Raw genomic sequence first — 18,784 nt, forward strand, 5'->3', positions numbered from 1 at the left:
TTCAATTATTTAAATATATCTGCACTTTAGTGTAGATTACTAAACAGATTTGTATTAGAATATAAAGGCATGACATTATGATGCCAATATAAGATGAAGTATTTTGTTGTATTTCATTTCAAGTCTGTTGCATTTTACTTGAATTACAGAATGCAGGTGTAGAGATTTCCGCTTGGTCACACGAAAGAGCAACTTATTGCAGGTTGCTTCTAAAAGTCAATTTCACTGGGTTGAAGGAAAGTTTTTTCAAAGCGGAAGGAGCAGCATTCCTCTCTCTGTTTCCAAACTGGTCTAACCTGCCATACCTGTTGATTGACTCCACTTTCCAGACTAACCTGTGGACCACGGCAAAGAGTCAAACTGGTAATACACTCAGATGTGTGGGACTGCTGTGAATGATTAACTCATACAGATCTGTTAAATTATTCTGTTGAGGTCTGATTGTAGGAATGACAATGAATCTGTATTTTCCAGTTAATGCCATTCTGTGGAATAACTACACTTGAGATACGAACTCATGTTCTCTGAACTGTTAGACAAGACTGTTAGGTTGCTAATCCGATAATTTAATCGTCACACCCAAATTTAATATTCAGTCTTAATTGGCAAAAAAGACTTTTACTGGTATTCGAAGTACAAGCCTAAATATTCACCAGTGGCCATATTGGAACGGAAGTCCATCTTTAAGAGACCTTGCAGCAACTCTCAAACACACAATGTACTTTTAGCAATAGTAATTTGTACAAGAAACATTCTTTGTGCTGTTATCATATATCAGATTCACTTCTGACAGTAAAAGGTAAAGTTATTTATAAGTAACTAAATACACTTGTAAATGCCTATGGTATGCAGCACAATAACGACATGCTTGGTGCAATACATTTACATTAAATGCTGCTGGGGGGTGTGCTCATTATCTGGATCTTTTAGATTAGTAAAAGTCTCTTTTTTATTGCTGTTGCATTGCTTTTAAGTTTGTCTTCAGACACTTAAAATGATTGACAGGTGGAACAATTGATTGGGCATGGTAGAAGAATGTTATCAGGAATGATCATTGCTTGTGTGTCTCAGAGATTTTGAGATTAATCTGAAGCTGCTGCTTGTGGTATTAATTAGAATTGGAGGTTATAGGATCTGGTTGTAGATTCTGTATTCCTTTACACAAGTGTAATATAGGATTGCTTGCAGAAACTATATACACTAGTACATATTAATAGGCTGCTATAGAAGTAAAACAACTTTGCATTAAGGTCAATTACCAAGCAATGTCAGTAAAGTATTTTTTTGACTTTTACCAATAAAATCTTGTTTATATTTCCTCAGTTTTTGGCTGGGAATTGGTGAATATATATACTTGCATTGCATTGCTTTGCTAGTACATTGGAAACCATTTAGAGATGAAAAGTTTACAAGTGGCACCTAATAATGTGCCTACAAAATGTATTTCTATATGTTTGTGGTCTTCTGCTGCTGTAGCCCATCTACTTCAAGGTTTGACATGTTGTGCATTCAGAGATGCTCTCCTGCACACTACTGTTGTAATGCATGGTAATTTGAGTTACTGTCACCTTCTTGAACTCTGACCTCTCTCATTAATAAGGTGTTTTTGCCTATAGAACTGCCTCTCAATAGATGTTGTTTTTTGTTTTTTGTGCCATTCTCTGTAACCTCTGGAGAGTGCTGTGTGTGAAAATCCCAGGAGATCAGAAGTTTTGAGATACTTAAACCTCCCCGTCTTAGCGTTAAAAATCATTCCACTTAGAACACATTCCTTCCTCGTTCTATAGTTTGGTCTGTACAACTGAACCTTTTGACCACACTTTTATACATCGAATTGCTGCTGCATGATTGGCTAATTAAACATTTGCATTAATGATTCAGGTATAGTGTACCTAATAAAATGGTCACTGAGTGCATTCTCACAAGTATTGAAGGAATATAATATTGAATATTGTCATTGTCAGGCAATATTTTTGGGAATCTTAAATAATCTTTACAGTTGTTGGATGAATAGATTAGGTAAATCCCTCTCTAAAACTTGTTTCATGATGTAAATGTAACACCCTGGTTAGGATTTTTTACTGCTAACGTTGTAGGGTCAACGTCAAAATCAATGGACAGCTGAAGAAAAGATGAGGGTATTTTATTTAATGGCTTTCTGCAGAAACAGTGTGTTCTGCTGGTAGTGTTTGGGATACCATTAAAGATAAGGGGTTGTGAAGTTCTTGCTTAGGAATGTCCTGTCATCCAATCAGGATGGTGGAATTAGGAGAAGGTTCTAGAGAACGCTGGGTGGAGAGATTTTGTGACAGACACTGAGTTGGGTTGAGGTCTTTTCATTGGGAGATGGAGCTTGAGAGAATCTGTCGTAGAGATTTGATCCAACGGGAATGCGCGATTCGATGGACTGCTAGAGGGGAAATCCTACTGCTGATCAGAGAATAAGAGCTGGCACCATGAGTACACCAGTCACATCAGATTTTGGAAGATCTGAGCTCTAACTTGTGCACATTTGACTGCTTTAATTATGACGCGCCTTTTTGTTGTTTTCTTTTTTTCTTCTTTAATAACAGTTTGGTTAGGTTAGCATTCATAAATATACTTTATTTAAAATTGTATGCAGTATACGATATGTTATTTCTTGCTAATGGGCAATTGCATGAGGGCAGTAGTTACACAGTATTCACACAGATCGGGGTTCGGGTGGGCAAGGCACCCCAGCTTCCCAGTTTTGGTGGGACCCAAGTCATATCAATCCTAGGCGTATAGTAGATTTCTCACCACTGACTCCGGTGGCTGTTAGCGAGGGCTAACGAGCTGCATCTCTAGAGACGCTCGGTGAAATGGGGTTTCATAAACAATAATTAAACATAGCTTTTCAACTTTAAAACAATTAAGTATTTGTGCCATAATGATTTGACAGTGTGAAATATTAAACTTATGGAATATATACCGAAAAATTGGAATTCATCAATATTGGATGAGCTAAACGGTCCTTTTGTTCAGTAATAATCCCCTCAATAGGGGAAGTCCTTGCTAGCATTCACAATACTCAATAAAACCTTAAATTCTCCCTCTATATTTTGAGGAGATGAAAGCTCTGATAGATTCAAAGGCAATATTGTCATCGTGAACTTGCTGACAGGGTGGGCAAGAAAACCTGTTGGAAACATTCTTGATTCTAGACATCAATTTGAGAAATTTTATGATATTAAAGGTGCCACATAAATTTAATTCACTCTTTTTGTTCAGGTAAGGCAAGACAAATGGAAACTGAAAAGGTTCTTTATCTCCAGTCCCATTTGTTCTGGTGCTGCAGTCAAAGAGGAAACAACAGAACAAATATCCATGTGAAAAGAGTGTGTTTATGTACAATCTGATGTATTAGTTTATTAGTTATAGTAATTTATAAAATGAAGGAAACTGATCAACACCTTTGTTAATCACACTTCCACTTTGTCTCACTTTTCTTTTAAATAGTGAATTCTGCATATTTTCTGATGCCTATAATACAAATAAACAAAAATAGGAGAACAAAGTTGATGAGCTTTATCTTCTGGATTGAGCAAGTAAATGAGCAATTTTTTTTTTACCAAGTATCAGTTCCACAGTGCGGTCTGTTCGCTGTCCATATGAGGAGCCTGATTAACACAAACACAGCAGGTCCATGGACAGTAATAATTCTCAGTAACAGATAACAAGAAACTTCGCTCGAAGAAATGTTGCTTCCCCATAAGGTGATTGAACACTTTACACTGATTATGTATGGAGTCATCAGGATATGGACTGGGATGATTCATTTCCCTTACCTACGTTTGCTCACCAAGCAAACAACAGGGTAAGTTCTGTCAACATAACTCAATCTTATCTTACTGATATTAGTGTGGCTCTGTCAGTTTTACATGGCCAAAAATGAACTTCTTCCAAAAATGTGCTTTATTTCAGGGGGAAGTCAACAGTTTGTCCTTCTGTGATGATTGTTTTATTTGTTCTGTTTTTGGTATATGATTCACTCTTTAAATTTTCACTATTTTATTAATTGTCTTTGCTGCCCTTAGTTGGCTTGAAACATATATAAATCTGTAAATAATGGATAATTCAATAAAATTACTGAGAAGTTCAACCTGCCTTTCCTCCCTCTCAATGCTGTCCAACTTGCTGCCAAAAATAAACTGTTGATGCAGGCACTTGACTCTCATTGACAAATCCATATTGCTTTAACAAATGCTGCCCAACCCATTGAGTTATTAGAGCAGTTTGTTTATTCCCCTAGATTCCAGCATCTTAAATCTGTTTCTCCTGTCTGACCTGCTGATCCGCCGCATATTTCAATGATCTGATTATATTTCAAATTTCCAGTATTGCCCAATGTTTTTCTTTTCCCTTACTCACCAAAATTATCTATTGTCCACTGATATTTTCAGGTCTCAGAAGTAAAAACATTTTTTGAAAATGAATGAAAAGCTTTATTATTGCAATGTGTGCCTGTAGATAGAACACTACAGCACATTATAAGCCCTTTGCCCCAAGATGTTGTGCCGACCTTTCACTCTAAGGTCTATCTAACCCTTCTCTCCTACATAGCCCTCCATTTTTCAATCATCCGTGTGCCTATTTAAGAGATTCTTTTATCAACTTGTATACCTTTTAGTATCTTGTACATCAGGTTGCCTCTCATCCCCCATCACTTCAAAGAGAAGTCAGCTCCCAGCTCACTCAACCTATCCTCTGTTTGATTCTAAACAAAGCCATACAATTTCTGACAAAATATTGGATTATTCCTATTTACTTCCTTTTTTTTAGTTCTGTCATTGGAGAACTAAAGCGAAGGGTGTTGTAAAGCTCTGGTGCTTACAAATTGACTTGCCCTTGCTTTGTATGTGAGGGCCAGCTATGTTTCTGATCAATTGAGGTATCCGGAATGTGTAAAAAGCTGTAGACAAGTAATGCAAAATAAAGGGAAGATTACAGCTGCTGGAAAGAATTCTTTGAAAAACAAAACTTTCTGGAGTGGTTGAACTTTCTTGAATAAAATACATATATTAAAGATTAAGTAATTGTTGTAGGATTGAGGCCAAATAAAGATCTATACAGGCATTGCAAAGCTATGAATTGCACTATCAAGATTAGTTGATGATACAAAGACCACATCACTATATTGTTTAGCTGTAGAAATGTAGCAGAAAGGTCAGAATCAGATTTAGAATCAGGTTAAATATCATTGGCGTATGTCGTGAAATTAGTTGACTTTGTGGCAGCAGAGCAATGCAATATATAATAATAGAGAAAAATGCTGTGAATTACAGTAAGTATATATGTGCTAAATAAGTAGTGCAAAAGTAGAAATAAAAAGTAGTGAGGTATTGTTCAATGTCCATTCAGAAATCAGATGGCAGAGAGGAAGAAGCTGTTCCTGAATCATTGAGTGTATGCCTTCACGCTTCTGTACCTCCATCCTGATGGTAGCAATGAGATCAAGGCATGACCTAGGTAATGGGGATCCTTAATTATGGATGCTGCTTTTTTGAGGCATCACTGCTTGAAGATGTCCTAGATACTACGAAGGCCAGTTTTCATGACAGAGCTGAGTTTACAACTCTAAATCTAATTTTAATCCTGTGTAGTAGCTCAATTTCCACCCCCCTCGCTCCCAATACCGATGATGATGCAGCAAGTTAGAATGCTCTCCATGGTGCATCTGTCAAAATTTTTGAGTGCTTTTGGAAATGTACCAAATCTTCTTAAACTCCTAATGAAATATAGCTGTGGTCATTCCTTCTTTGTAATTGCATCAAAATGTTAGGTCCAGGTTAGATCCTCAGAGATTTTGACACCCAGGAACTTGAAGTTGCTCACTCTTTCTACTTCTGATCCCTCTATGAGATTGGGTGCGTGTTCCCTTGTCTTACCCTTTCTGAAATCCACAATTCAATTCTTTGGTGCAGCACAAATGAAGTTTAAAGTTCACTGTGGTAGGGATGCAATGTGCATCTATAGAGGACTAATCTTTTTAGGCCAGAGTGCAAAAATAGATGGGATAGTGAAAACACTACAAATACCGAAAAAGGAGAGTGGAAATGAGATCTAACAAAAGTTGCAGAGAAGCAGCTGAGAGGCATTGAAACCCAACGGCTGTTGTAACCTGCAATCCTTGCTACTTAAAAGGAAAGAAACTCAATTCGTTAGATTAAAGGATGAAGTGGATTCAATGAGGATAGCTTTGAGGCAGCGAGTCAATACTGCTGTAGGTTAAAGGTTACATGGATCTCATGATAACTTAAGCAGAGTTGTCTGGGTAACGGAGTATCTTAGATATATTTGTGTATGTGGGTGGATCCAAAATATGTATATGGTACTTCATCAAGAATTTCTAACAGAGAAATTGGAAGAACAGATGCAGTGATGTACCAATAAGAGGTATGTTCTTTACATTTAGGTGCCACTGACACTCTCTGCAGCTGAAAGCAGGCACTCCTGGCAAGGGGTTTGCCAGGAAGGGCTCAGTAAGGACATTAATACAGAGTCCGATTGCCTGCACTTTGGGAAAGCCTGCAGTGCAAACAAATTCCAGTGCCAGCTCTAGCTTCTCAGAAGGATATGGAGTTTCAGTTTTTTCTCATTACGTATGATAGCTGGAAGATGTCATTCTGCAGCAGAGATCAGCAACAGCCTGGAGTGATCTTGAGCTGACAGAGACTGTGAAAGCATATTTGTGAGATTATTTTCAAGTTCATCGGCAGTAAATAGATATCAGAGAGAACAAAGAATCTAACTAGAATGCTGACTTTTTGCACAACATGGTTTCAAGGAAATAGGGCAGATAAAATGTGGTTGTGCTGTAAGTAATTAAAAACAAATGAGGTTGAAAATCTTACTGCAGGTACATTTTGTGAGTTTTGACATCAGTTGGGTAACTTTTATGTTATAAGGAGAACAAAAATCTTGCCTAAAAAAAAAAGGTGGAATTTCTTCAAAACACCCAGAAATGTGCATAGAATTGCATAATTGCAAGTTAAGCTGCTTTTACATAGGACAACTGAACATATTTCAAACTCCATATCCATACATGCAAAGTTAATTTTTCTTTTCCTTTGTTTTATTTACAATAAGCAGAAAGACTGAAAAAACAATTTTACTTTGTCAAGTCTATTTGATTTTAGGTGCATTGTCTAACATTAAACATTTATGTCTTGCAATCTTAATGGAATTTTAGTGGTTTAAAAGCCTTTATTGTCTGTCACATAAATTACTAGAATGTCTTTATAAATTTATATGTTTTAAATTTGCAAGGAAGAAATCAATCAACAGGTGTTTTTCAGCAGTGGAGTACCAGTATGATGTTTGCCATCAAATTTTGCAAAGAGTTTGGCATCAAAGGCAAATCAACTTTTGTCCAGTCACTCCAATGCAGCCAACAGGATTGGTATAGTCAGCCTGCTGGTCAATAATATGCGAGAACTATCAAAGCACTGAAAAGAATTCAGCTATTGTCTGAAATAACATTATTCCATTCAATATTAAGGCCTTGATGATGAAGGGATTAAAATGATGAATCCACTTCCTCAACCCAGCTGGATTTTCATATGGCAGTCATTGTAAGAATGAACATCAATATCCTGCTGATTTCTTTAAAAAGGAAAATTAATATACTTTAATAACATGAGCTAAATTCTCAAAACTAGGAATTTGGCTATGTATAGCACCGTAATTGAATTTTTTTGTTACGGCTAAAAAGGATTTAGTCTAAGACATGAATCTTTGAGACAGAGACACATAATGACTGAATCTCTTGTCTCTGTATTTTTTTATTTTAATATGATTGACTAATGGATATTTAACATTTGCCTATGGGTTCTTGTGTATCCCAGTGTACTACAGGACCTCACAATGAAACACTGCCCTACAACTGAGATTTTCCAGCTCTGTAAGACTCTAGGATCAGGTGTTTCCTTAGATGTGTGGGTATCTATTTCTGGGATGTCTGTCAGTGAAGTTCAAGTTCACTTAATTCAATCATGGAATTCTTAGTGAAATTACAAACCACAAAATCAAAACAAAAGCAGTTTATTAACATTTTTGAAATACTCTCTCTGACTCACTCCCAGCTATTTTTAATTTTTAATAACCTTTATATTTAACCCTACAAATACCAAGCTGCCTCAAGGTAAACCCATTGTTCATAAAGAAAAATAACCCCGAGAAACAGGACTTTTAAGTAGATGTGATAGATTTCACTCAGCACTCTGTGAGGAAGAGGTTAATCGTATCAGTATTACAATTGAGTAAAGGTAACTACAGAGGCATGATTGAGGTGCTGGCCAAAGCTGATTGGAAGGGGACCCAGCTGGATGGCAGTAGAGCAGCAATGGCTGGAGTTTCCGGGAGTCATTCAGAAGACGATTTCATCCCAAAGTAGAAGAAGCACTCTGAGGGAAGGATGATCCAACTGTGGAGGACAAGGGAAGTCAAAAACTGCATACACTCCAAAGAGAAGGCAAGCAATATTGCAAAAACTACTGGGAAGCTATAGGGCTGAGCAGCTTTGAAAACCAACAGAAGACAACTGTAAAAATATTGAGAGAAAAGATGAAAGATGAAAGATGAAAGTAAGCTAGTTAACAGTATATAAAAAAGTTTTCTCACATATAGAAAGAGTAAAAGAATCAAGAGTGAACATCAGATTGCTGGAAAATAGAAATGGCGGAAAAACTGATTGAGTATTTTCTGTCAGTCATCACTGTGAAAGACATCAACAACATGCTGGAAATTCAAGAGCCAAGGCGCAGAAATGAGTGTGGTTGTTATTACCAAGGAGAAGGTGCTTGGGAAGCTGAGTGGTCTGAAGGAAGATAGGTCATCTAAACTGGACAGATTACACTGCAGGATCCTGAAAGAGGTGGCTGAAGAGATTGTGGGGCCATTAGTATGATCTTTCAAGAATCACTAGAGTCAGGTATTGTTCCAGAGGACTGGAAAATTGCAAAGGTCACTTCCCACTTTAAGAAAGGTTAGGGTGGGGGGAAGGCAGGAAATTATAGGCCAGTTAGCCGGACTTCAGTGATTGGTAAGATTTTAGCATTAGGCTTTGGAATACTTGGAGCACATGATAAAATAGGCCGAAGTTAGCATGGTTTCCTTAAGCTGAGATCTTGGCTGACAAATTTGTTGGAATCCTTTGAAAAAACAACAGCCAGAATAGACAAAGGAGAGTCAGTAGATGCTGCTTATTTGGATTTTCAGAAGGTACTGCACAAGAGGCTGCTAAACAAGTTAAGGCCCCATAGTATTACAGGAAAGGTACTAACATGGGGAGAAGATTGGCTGACTGCAGAGGAATTAAGGGGGCCTTTTCTGGTTGGCTGAGAGTGGCTGGTGGTGTTCTGCATTTGGGTCTTCTACTTTTCATGTTGCGTTAATGAGCTGGATGACATAAGTGCAGGTTTTATGGCCAAGTTTGCTGATGATACAAAGATAGGTTGAGGGGCAGGTAATGTTAAGGAAGCATGGAGTCTACAGAAGGACTTGGATAAGTAATCTGCCAACTTGTACTCATTCCCCGCCCCACCTTTTTTATTTTACTTTCTGCTCCCTTCCTTTCCGGTCTTGGTGAAGGGATTCAGCCCAAAAAGTCAAATGTTTGTTCCTTTCCATAGATGCTGCCTAACCTGCTGAGTTCCTCCAGATTTTGTGACTGTTGCTCAAGATTGCCAGCATCTGTAGAATCCTTTGTGGTTATGTAGTACTGTGAGCAAATTTGGGCTCCATATATAAAAAAGGATCTTTTGCCATCGGAGAGGATCCAGAAGTTTACAAGAATGATCCTGGGCATGAAAGGGTTAATGTATGAGGAGCGTTTAATGGCTCTGGCTCTGTCCATGGACTCACTGGAGTTTAGAAGGATGAGCATGGTTTTCACTGAAACCCACTAAACATTGAAAGTCCTGGATAGATGGATGTGGAGAGGATGTTTCCAATGTTGGGAAAGTCTAGGACACAAGGGCATTGCCTCAGAAAAAAAGGAGATCCCTTCAGAGCCGAGATGAGGGGGGATTTCTTTAGTCAGAGAGTGATGAATCTGCGGAATTTATTGCAACAGATGGCTGTGGAAGCCAAGTTAGAGCATGCATTTAAATAAGAGATTGATGGGTTTTTGTTTAATGGGAGTGTCAAAGGCTATAGGGAGAAGGCAAGAGAATGGGGATGAGAGGAAAAATAAATATGCCATAATCAAAATGTAGAGCAGGCTTGAATGGCTGAATGGTCTTATGCTCCTCAGCCTTTGGTTTTCATTCATAGAGCAATGTTTCATCTTCTAATAACCTGGAACTAAAACGTAGCCTTGGCAACAGTTCTTGTTCTAGAATAGTTGGGTCCAAGGCTTGGACGATTGGACCGCAAGCCTACTTATCACAAAAATGTTTCTTCTTAAGCTGCTGCTTGGGATTTGCTCCCCTCCAGTTGTGTGTTGACTGATAGGCCAAAGTAGGATCAACAGACTCTGCTGCAGGTGAAACAAAAAGGGTCTCCATAGAGCAGGCTAATGGATAGTCATTACTGCAGGGAACATCCTTGAGCTCCTAAAGAGTGGACTGAAAGTTCTCAGAGGCAGTCCAGATGTTTCTTGATTTTGATTGATTACAAGCAAGGGATTCCCATGAATTGGCGAGGATTGTTTTTTTTTTCAAGGAAGCTTTGAATATAGTCATTTCCTCTGTCCTGGTAATTTCTTACCATAAAGGAACTCAGAGTAGTATGACTGTTTCATAAGTCTGGAGTTGGGTATGTCAGCAATGTGGCTCACTCACTGGGTGGTTAGCCTGAATGCTGGAATGCTGATATTCGTTTCCTTATGCTGTGAATAAATTTGATGGACTTTGCAAGGCAGATTTAAGACAACTGCTTGAGTTTTTCTTGTCTTTAAGGCCTTTAGGGCAGCAGAGGTCTTTGCTCTCTACCAGAACATCAGTGTTGTGTCAGGTCTTCGAACATTATTTTCTTCAGATGGCCAAAAGGAACAGTAAGATGAATTTTATCATCAATATAAAAACTAAATCTTTTGATTAAATCACATGTCGCCCATATGTTGGCATAAACTTAGCTGATTCAGCACTTAAAACATGCAGAACAAACAATTCTATGTAAGTATAATCCTATAGGTATGAAAATCCACGATTTCAAATGTAAAGGACAAAGACAGCTCAAAATCTAGTTTTATTAATACAGCTGTTAATGTCCAGGAGCATTTAACAAGCAAAAGTTTCCTGCCGACTTTATTGATTGGTTATATACCCACTCTTCACTTGTGAAAGAGCATGTGATATTGGGTTTCTAAGCCGCAGTTTTTAAAAGCCTGAAGGCAAAAACCTAAATCTTTAATCTTGAACTTTTTATTAGGTAAATGACCTGAAAATCTACATTAGGTTGAGGCATTAAAACTTTCAGACAGAAGTTGGTTTGGGATAAACTGAGTTAGTATTTTAGGTTAATGATCTTTTATTGACCTGAAATAAAAACACTGTTCTTCTTTCCACTGATGCTGCCTTGGCTTACTGAGTATTTCCAGAATTTTACTTTAGATTTGCAGCATCAGTGATTTTTTTCCATTATTTAATTCTCAATCTACCTGCTACCTCCTTGTCTTTGATAACATTTTAATGAAACTTACTGTAGGCTTCAGGAAAAATATCTAATCTTTTGAAAACAGAACACTTACAGTTTTTAGATTGACTCTAATAATTTTAACTAATGGTTCTTCCTTTCACACTTACACCTTTACAAGTCCACTGCCTCTTTTTACACTAGCACCTGATTGAGCTGATCACCTCTCCTGCCTATTACTTGATCACAGACCTTCCTTTTCGTTCCATCTTCCTGTTTCCACACTTTTCCTCGCAACATAGAAAGTGTTTCATCTTTAACATATCCTAGTTCTGATAAAAGATCAATTCCGCTTCTTCCCCCACAAATGTTGCTTGATTGTCTGAGCATTTTAAGCATTTTCTGTTTTTATTTCAGATGCCTGGCACCTGCAATATTTTACTTTTGCTTTACTCAATTCAAAAACATGAGGTTGACAGATACACGAGGAAATCTGCAGATGCTGAATATTCAAGCAACACACACAAAAAATGCTGGTGAATGCAGCAAGCCAGGCAGCATCTATAGGAAGAGGTACAGTTGACATTTTGGGCCGAGACCTTCGTAACAGATAAATTGGAACAAGAAACTAAACTGAAATGATATTTGATAAATTTGGTAACAAAGTAGTTGTGGGAAGTTCAATGGAAATAGAAATCAGCAGTGATGTAAAACAGGCTGCTGGCTGATTCATTAATACCCATTTTACATTATCATTTGAAAACCTTCACAATGCCATTTTATTTGTGAAGCTTGGGACTTTTCAGTCCGAGAAAAGAGTGTTGACCTTGAGCTAGAAATTACACCAGTACATAACTAAAAAGGATTTTGCTAACGCCACAGTACTTGGAAAGGTTGCCACCACAAGAGTCTGTCAATCCACATATATCATTTCAGTTAATCTACTTCAGCAGAAGACCTATTTTATTTAATTAACTATTAAAGAAAAGCATAGGCAGAGAATGAAAACATTTAGGATAGATGTTAATCACCGAATAGACGTCAAGTCTGGCCAGTTAAGTTGAGTGATTGTTATTAGCATGGGATACCTTTAGGCATACATTTAACTGAAGTCATTTTAAAATTTGATTTACTTAATCTATCTAAAATTGATGAATACTTAATGCAAAACGTAAACACAAGAGATTGTGCAGATGCTGGAAATACAAAGCAACACACACAAAATACTGGAGGAACCCAGCAGCTCAGGCAGCAGCTACGGAAGTGAATAAACAGCTGACATTTCACGCTGAGACCATTTATCAGGACTGGAAAGGAAGGGAGAAGAAGCCACAATAAGAAAATGGGGCTAGGTGGAGGAGTACAAGATAGAAGATGGCAGGTGAGTAGGGGAGCGGGTTGAAGTAAGAAGCTGGGAGGTGATAGGTGGAAAAGGTAAAGGGCTGGAGATGAAGTAATCTAATGGGAGAGGAGAGTGGACCATGGGAGAATGGGAAGAATGTGGGAGGTGATCGGCAAATAAGAAGAAGAAATGGGGTGGGGGGTCAGAGGGGGAATGTCCATTCTGACATGTTGGTCCATGTCCTCCCCATGGCCTGATGAGGCCAGACTCAGGTTGGAGGAGTAGCACCTCATATTCCATCTGGGTAGCCTCCAACCTGATGTCACAAGCATTGATTTATCCAACTTTTGGTAATTATGCCCCTTCCCCATCTCCTCTTTACCCTTTTCGGTCGGAGACCTGAAACACCGATTGTTTTTTCTTTTCCAGAGATGCTGCCTGACCTGCTGGCTTCCTCCAGAATTTTCTGTGTGTTGTTAGTGCAAAAGATCTGTTTTATCACACCCATTACTACATATGCAGTGTTTTTTTAAATTTATCATGTGGTAAAACAATCATTGTTCAAGTATATCTAGGTCTATGATTGCTCTAGAAAACAAAAAGCTATATCCAAGCAATTTATTACATATTATGTAACATTTCATTTAGTGTATTTAAAACTGCAGTTGGTTATATTAAAGCGTACTCGCATTAGCTTTTTGCATTAACTGAAACAAATAAGAAGCAAAACAAAAATTAAACCTACCGATTCCCATGACTATCTTGAATCTACCTCTTCCCACCCTGCGTCCTGTAAAAATGCTATTCCCTTTTCTCAGTTCCTTCATCTCCACCACATCTGTTTCCAGAATAATGCTTTCCTTTCCAGGACATCAGAAGTTAGCTCTTCCTTCAAAAATCGGGGGTTTCCTTCCTCCATAATTTGCACTGCCCTCACCCGCACCTCCTCCATTTTCTGGACATCCGCGCTCACCCCATCATCCCGCCGCCTTATCGGGGATGGAGTTCCTCTTGTCCTCGCCTACTCACCCATGAGCCCCTGCATTCAACACATCATTCTCTGGAACTTCAACAGGATCCTGCCACCAAACCCATTTTTACCTACTCCCCTCTCCCGCTTTCTTCAGGGATTGCTCCCTCCATGATTCCCTTGTCTATCCTTCCCTCCCCACTACTCTCCCTCCTGACACATACCCCTGCAAGTGAGGGAAATGCTACACCTGCCCATTCACCTCCTCCTTTATCTCCATTCAGGGACCCAAAAGGTCCTTCCAGGTGAATCAGATGAGGTCATCTATTGTGTCCAGTGCTCCCGCTCTGGCCTCCTCTACGTTGGTGAGAACCAATATAAACTGGGGGACTGCTTTATCAAGCACCTTCACTCCCTTTGCCAAAAGCGGAACTTTTCCCTGGTGGCCAACCATTTTAGTTTCTGTTCCAACTTTCTACTCCATAGCCTCCTCTTTTGTCACTATGAAGCTACTCTGAGGGTGGAGGAGCAACACCTTATTTGGTAGCTGTGTGGAACGAGCTTCCAGCAGAAGTGGTTGAGGCAGGTTCAATGTTGTCATTTAAAGTTAAACTGGACAGCTATATGGACAGGAAAGGAATGGAGGGTTATGGGCAGAGTGCAGGTCGGTGGGACTAGGTGAGAGTAAGCGTTCGGCACGGACTAGAAGGGCCAAGATGGCCTGTTTCCATGCTGTAATTGTTATATGGTTAAAATCCTCTAGATGGGCTCCAACCTGATGGCACGAACATTGATTTCTCCTTCTTGTAAATTTTTGGTTCTCTCCCCTTTCCTTCTTCTTCTATTACCCACTCTAGCTTCTTACTTCCTCTCCTCACCTGCCAATCACCTCCACCTGGTGCCCCTCTTCCTTCCCTTTCTCCCATGATCCATCCTCCTCTCCTGTCTGACTCCTTCTTCCTTGGCCCTTTACTTTTCTGAAACACCTGGCTGCACCTATTACATTCTAGCTAGTCCTCTTTCCCCTCCTGACACCTTTTTATTCTGGCATCTTGCCCCTTCCCTTCCAGTCCTGAAAAAGGGTCTCGGCCTGAAACATCGACTGTTTATTCATTTCCATAGATGGTGCCTGACCTGCTGAGTTCCTCAAGCATTTTGTGTGTGTTGCTCTTAACTTGCAACGATACTTAAAGGAAAATAAAAATAATGCACAAGAAATTATTTTGGGAAACTGTCAGGAGAGTATAAAGAATAAGATTGCTGTGTTCTTTTTGGTTAGGTAAGTGGGTTAATGTGCACTAACAAGAGTAAATCTGCAGAATCTGGAAATCCAAGCAACATACGCAAGATGCTGGAGGACTGCCGAAGGGTCTCGGCCCAAAACGTCGACTGTACTTTTTTCCATAGATGCTGCTTGGTCTGCTGAGTTCCTCCAGCATTTTGTGTGTGTTAATGTGCATGTCGTGTTTTGGAAAAGAATTTACACTCAGTGACCACATTATTATGTACATGAGGTACCTAATAGAGGCCAGTGAGTGTATTTCTGTATTTTCATGGGTTTCTGCTACTGTAGCCTGTATATTTCAAGGTCTGATGTGTTGTGCATAGAAAAATGATCTTCTGTACACCACTGCTGAATGCATGGTTATTTGAGTTACTATTGCCTTCCTAGCAGCTTGAACCAGTCTGGCCATTCTCATTAACGAGGTGTTTTCATCCACAGGACTGCCACTCACTGGATTCTTGTTGTTTATCACACCATTCATTCTTCCCCATTCTGACGTTCGGTCTGAACAAATGAACCTTTTCACAATATCTGCATGCTTTTATGTATTGAGTTGCTGCCACAAGACTGGTTGATTAGATATTTGAATTAACAAGCAGGTATACAGGTGTACCTAATAAAGTAGCCACTGAGTGCATATTTTCTCTTTTTGCTCTTCTGGTTTGCTTGTGGTCTGTTTTAGTTGTAGTTCAAAGATAGAATGATAAGGGTCTAGCCCTTACAAAGGCTGCTCATAAAATTGGCATTGTTAAAGACAGGCTCCTCTAACTTCTACATTTGAAAGTATTTAGAAGAAAATTAATTATCTAGTAAAACAATTGCCATTTCTCCATTGCACTTTTACTCATTTTTTTGTTATTGCCTTGTGTGATTGAACTATTCTGTATGTTATTTTGAAGTCCTGAAAATATCATTTTATATGTTTTTGTCATCCCTAAAATTTTAGTAAGTTAAAATCAATATTGATTTTGTTTTTGAAAAGGTTTTTCAATATATTTTTCAGGACCGCGCAATGTCTTCGTAAACTAGTTTCTGTTTCTTTGAAACTTGGTGTTGTTCTGTGACATTCTTTGTCTTTCACCTAAGAATCTCACTAAGAAAAATCAGATTGGTAAGAATGTCTCGAATCAAAGTGGACAAAATGCATGATCTGCACAGAACACCTCACTCCAACATCGTGCGGTAGATTTTGCAGAGATAATAGAATGAACATTGTGAGAAACAGTTAATTCTCTAGCCTAGATTCTTACCCTTGTGATTAAACCCATTGCTATCGTGATTAAACAAATATTGCTCCTCTTGCCATCAGTGTTCAGCCTCGGCCTGACTAGAACTAAGCTGATCATTAAGAGAATAACATTCATGACTATTGCCTTCATTAAGATGGACATTTAATGCGCAAACCTGTTTTTAATATAGAAGTAGCAGAACTATTGGATACTTGTACCTTCTTTGGATAAGAGAAGTCAGTAGTAATGAAAAGCACTTGTCCACTTTGCAATACATATCAAATAAAGATGAATTTTCCCTATTGAAGTGACAGGTGATCCAATAAATAACACAAAGAGATCACTACACACCCACTTGTGGTTTATATTTGCAACTTATTATTCCATTTTAAACCTTGGAATTGCTGAGAGTCATGCAGGAAGCTTAAATTTTTTTGTTATTTCAAAAAAGGAGTAGAAGGAGAGGCAGTTTTTGCCATGCTTAGATATCATTGCTGAAGCCTTTTAGCAAAGTCGAATTGAAGAGGAAAGGCCCATTTAATTAACAACTCTGATGTAAAGTCTAACACCTTTGAATTAGTAACTACTTAAGTGCTCACTATAAAATAATGCAAGGTAGAAATTGTTGCAGACATATATTAGCTACAAATAAAAACATCTGTTAAGATAATAGATTGTCAATTTTTTTGAGGCTTTGGTGTGAATTCCAAAGTACTGCCAGCTCCAAAACAACATCAAATAAAGAACTAAGTGAAGACAACCACATTGAAATTAATCTACACAGAGTGGAAGTGGGGAAGAGAGAATTAAAGATTTAAGTATGTGGACTCCATCCCCAACAGTACACAGATGCACACGTCAATGAAAGAGAGGTGGGAGATACTGGATACACAAAGAAAGCATCCTTTTCATTACTCTTTTAATCTGTACAGCTTTCTGCAACATCCATGTTATTTCTAATTGCCAGGTTTAGACACGTGTCCTTAGCCAGAATTGTTAGGGTAGATCAGAACAGAATGTTATTGACTGGATATCCTCAACCATTCTTAGCTGCGTATATTTCATGTTGCCTGTCATGTCCTGCAGGAAATTCCAGAAACATTGAAGGCAATAAGTTTTTCATTGCAACTTGCTGCATTTATAGTGGCTGGTGATACAGTTAGGTCTCATAATGATACCCTATTAGAATTAACTAAATATATTTATCTGAAGGGCTGGTGTGCCTGTGTCAAATTTATGGATTTAAATCTTAATTGCATGATATGGATAACAATTGTGAAATGTTTCTGTTTTTATAAGGGAGCAATAGCACTTGTGTGGTTCTATACACCAAATTATACCTATTTCTTTATTCTGGATTCCTGCCATTTTCCTCAAGCCTTTTGTAGATTTTGTCTTCAACCACTTATTAAATACCTTCTTAATACATTCAGCTTCAAAAATCAGTTGAAGTACAAGGTATTCTATAAGTGGCATTACTGTCCACTTTACAAAGAAACTAACAGAGCAGAAATCTTGAACATGATATTTTGTCTTTCGGAGCCCAAACACAACATAATGAAATAACCAATCACTGTGCTTTGATTTTTAGGGAATGGTTTGATTTAATTTGGAAAAATGTTGCTTCCCTTTTGTGGCATATGTTTACATTTCATCTAAAGTTATGAATTAGATTTAAATATTTTCTGTCACACCCATATTCATATACATCAGATCTCTAACATTAATCTTGCACTGAATAAATAATTAAGAAGTTACAATGCTTATTGGCTGGAGTCTACCAAAGCTGATGAATGCAGCCATGTTGCCCTATTTGAAACTTTTCTAAAATTGGATTGAATTGAAAAGCTATTGTGGAAAATGAATAAGTTGCCTCTCTGTGCTTGATTTGACATGATCAATTTACACTTTTACTCTTTTTTTATGAATACTGAATAGCATGGTTTCATCAAAGGTCTTTGAGCTCATTTTATGCAATATGTTTTGCCATTATGTCTCTAATAATAATGGGATGGCTGGTTGAAGTCTGACTCACTGGTTTGTTTAGAAGATGGAATGGGTTACCTAGAATGCTGGGTAAATTGCTCCAATTTGATGGTGAGTCATTTTCATATTTCTCCGGGTTACCCAGTAGGAAGCTTGAGTATTTTTTGGTTGTGGGTTGGACAGGCAATCAAGAAAGGGACAAACTAGGAGGATTTGCCATTTATGGAGGTGGCAGTGAGCATACAATGTGAGGCTGCTGCAGGAGTGTTTTGTTCAAAAGGAGGTTACTGTCAGGCCTGCACAGGTTGCTACCTCCCAGTGTCCACCTAGCTATCAGGAGTCACCTGCCACTTATTTCCATCTCATCACCTGCA

General features: G+C 38.3%; 1 protein-coding gene across 2 annotated transcripts in view; it reads right to left on the reverse strand.

Annotated features, from left to right (window-relative positions):
- LOC134357421 (zinc finger protein GLIS3-like) overlaps positions 1–18,784 on the reverse strand; it is a 503,684-nt gene that overhangs the window by 92,262 nt on the left and 392,638 nt on the right. The window lies entirely within an intron of this gene.

The sequence above is a fragment of the Mobula hypostoma genome, chromosome 16 (assembly GCF_963921235.1).
Source record: "Mobula hypostoma chromosome 16, sMobHyp1.1, whole genome shotgun sequence".
NCBI classification, from domain to species: Eukaryota; Metazoa; Chordata; class Chondrichthyes; order Myliobatiformes; family Myliobatidae; genus Mobula; species Mobula hypostoma.